This window comes from Oryctolagus cuniculus, chromosome 6, assembly GCF_964237555.1.
Source record: "Oryctolagus cuniculus chromosome 6, mOryCun1.1, whole genome shotgun sequence".
Classification (NCBI taxonomy): domain Eukaryota; kingdom Metazoa; phylum Chordata; class Mammalia; order Lagomorpha; family Leporidae; genus Oryctolagus; species Oryctolagus cuniculus.
In genome coordinates, this window is record NC_091437.1 from 16,631,132 (window position 1) to 16,634,234 (window position 3,103).

Consider the following 3,103-nt stretch of genomic DNA (forward strand, 5'->3'; position numbering starts at 1 on the left):
TTTGGAGAGTAAACTAGTAGAGCAAAGATTCTCTCTCTCTCTCTCTCTCTCTCTCTCTCTCTCTCTCTCTCCCCCCCCCCTCTCTCCCCCCCCATCATTCTCTCATTCTCTCGTTCTCTCTCTCTCTCTCTATCTCTTCACCTTCCCCTCTTCCCCCCTTTTGCCATACAAATAAATTTTTTTAAAAAAAGTTTAAAAATACTGATGCTAATACTTACATATTATTAAAATAAGTGTTTTTTTTTTTTTTTTTTTTTTGTACGGAAAAGAGCACACTTGACTGAGAAGCAGAATGAGCAGTGACCAAAGGACGCCTCGGACTCAGAAAGATACACAGGATATTTGCTAACAAGAATCAGCTGGAGCGTGGGTTTCTCCGCACCTCCCGTGCGGGTAAGGAAAACTAAAGGCAGCCGAGGTCCACTAGAGATAGCGCCCCATCGGGGTGCCTTCTTGTTTTACACAGAGGACATTCTGTCTTGATTTTTTGAAGCCTTCGTTGGTTGCTTTCGTTCTGTGTTCTCTCAAGGCCATCAGACGGATGGCCATCTTCTGTGCAGCCTGCCTTCCCGTCAGCACTGGAGAGCTCACCGTGAGCCACAGTCACACCCTGCCGGGCTGCATCCTCAGCCTGCGTCATCTTGCTTGTGGGAATCTGAAAGGTGCGCTTGTAAGACTTGTCACCTCTCGGGGGGAAGCCAGTCTTCCCGTCAGCGCAGCCTGGTCTGATAAGTGCTGGATCCAACGTTTCGGTTTGATTTGTGGCCATGACAACTTTGATGTCTCTTCATGAATGAAATCCATCCAGCGGGTTCAACAGTTGCAGCATTGTTGGCGGAATTTCTCTCTCACTGCCAGAAATTGAGTCATATCTTTTTGTCCCAATAACATCAATTTCATCAGTAAACACCACGGATGGTGCGTGTTCTCTGGCAACATGAAAGAATTCCTGCACCAGCTTGGGCCCATCACCTAGGGACTTCTGAATAAGTTCAGAGCCAACCACATTCAAGAAAGAAGCCAAGGTCTGGATTGCCACTGCTTAGGACAACAAGGTTTGACCTGTGTCGGGTGGACCCTACAGAATGACCCCCTTGGGGGGCTTTATCCCCATTTCTTTTTATTTTTCTTTCTTTTTTTTTTTTTTTTTTTTTTTTTTTTGACAGGCAGAGTGGACAGTGAGAGAGACAGACAGAGAGAAAGGTCTTCCTTTGCCGTTGGTTCACCCTCCAATGGCCGCCACGGCCGGCGCATGGCGCTGATCCGAAGGCAGGAGCCAGGTGCTTCTCCTGGTCTCCCATGGGCTGCAGGGCCCAAGGACTTGGGCCATCCTCCACTGCACTCCCTGGCCACAGCAGAGAGCTGGCCTGGAAGAGGAGCAACCGGGACAGAATCCGGCGCCCCGACCGGGACTAGAACCCGGTGTGCCGGCGCCGCAAGGCGGAGGGTTAGCCTAGTGAGCCGCGGCGCCGGCTTTATCCCCATTTCTTCGTAATCTTCTGGCTGGGTGAGTGGAAGCTCCACAGATTGCTTCGTTTCCTGGATTTGTTTGTCCAAGCCCCCAGTAACAGCATAGATCTCAGAGGGGCCTTTTCCACGTTGATCAGTACAACCAGGTGGTCCTTGTGACCTGTCAGCGCCCCATCGCAGTGTGCACCTTGTGGTGAGCAGCACCGAGCAGCCTGGGTTCCGCAGGTCCTCGTCCACAGAGGAAAGGGTGCTGACCCCGCGTCTGACCCCTCGGATGGTGACACTGACGTGGTTGGCATCCACACTCCCCTCCAAGGATCCTCCTGCCACTGGCTCTCTCTGCAGTCTTCCGCCTTTGGTCTTTCCTCCTCCTGCTTTTCTTCACACGGTTTCATTTGTTCCTGATGTCTACTGAATTCTTGCTCCATGAGAAGACAGTCTTTAATTCTAACTTCTACCTTTTTAGCCAGCACTGAGTGCGAGGTGGCACCCATGGCAGTTTGCTGGCAGCGTCTGGTCCTGTAGTTTCTGCTTTTCCCCTCTCTGGTCCTTGTCATCCTTCTTGCCACCTCTGGGGCCGTGACCACTACTCTGCTTCTGACCTACTCCAGCCGCCACTGCGGGAAGTCAAGATAAATACTGTGTTAAAATCAGTGTGCTCTCTTTATTTAGGTGCACACATGAGGGTAAGTTTTCTGCGTTTTAAATATCTATGAAGATTCAGTTTTTAAAGAATGAGTAGCCAACAAACAGTCAAATGCTGAGAGCACGGGACAGGGAAAAAATTGTTTTAAAAGCTGTGAGCTCCCCCTACCGGCCCAAGAGGGAAATTTCCATAAACAGCAGGAGAACTTCAATTAAGTGATGAAACTCCAAAAAAGTTTTAAAGTTCTTGCAAACATTCTGACCGCTGCTTACTGTTAGTGGAGTGTCCACAGAGGTGGAAAAATCAGGGTACAGAGAAGTTTCTGGGGGACGTCCTGTCCTTTCTGCCTACGCTACTCTTGAGTGGCACATTCTCTCTCCCCCAGTGGATCTTCACAAAAATGACATGTTTCCCAACCAAGAGATTAAATTATTACAGTCATGGAGTTTAGATTGCTCTGAATGAGGTTCTCATATGATTTGGTCCAACCTGTCATTTTTTGCTTACAAAAATATAGCAAGCTTATTTTTTTTAAAGATTTATTTATTTATTTGAAAGTCAGAGTTACACAAACAGAGGAGGAGAGGCAGAGAGAGAGAGAGATCTTCCATTTACTGGTTCACTCCCCAGTTGGCCACAATGGCCGGAGCTGCGCTGATCCAAAGCCAGGAGCCAGGGGCTTCCTCTTGGTCTCCCATGTGGGCACAGGGGCCCAAGGACCTGGGTCACCTTCCACCACCTTCCCAGGCCATAGCAGAGAGCTGGACTGGAAGAGGAGCAGCCGGGACCAGAACCAGCGCCCATATGGGATGCCGGCACCGCAGGCGGAGTATTAACCCACTGCACCATGGCGCCGCCCCCAACAATTCTTCTTGAGGGGTAGGGAGTTGAAGTCATTGGGAAAATGACCCCAGAATTGGAGAGAGGAGAATCAGGGCTTATCAGAAGCAGAAAACTGCTCCAGACCGCTGCTGAGAGGAAACGATG

The 3,103-nt window shown here is 49.7% G+C and overlaps 1 pseudogene; it reads right to left on the minus strand.

Moving 5' to 3' along the window:
* Positions 1–423: 423 nt before the first annotated feature.
* LOC100356617 (26S proteasome regulatory subunit 4-like) lies at positions 424–2,077 on the minus strand (annotated as a pseudogene).
* Between the last annotated feature and the right edge of the window lie 1,026 nt (positions 2,078–3,103).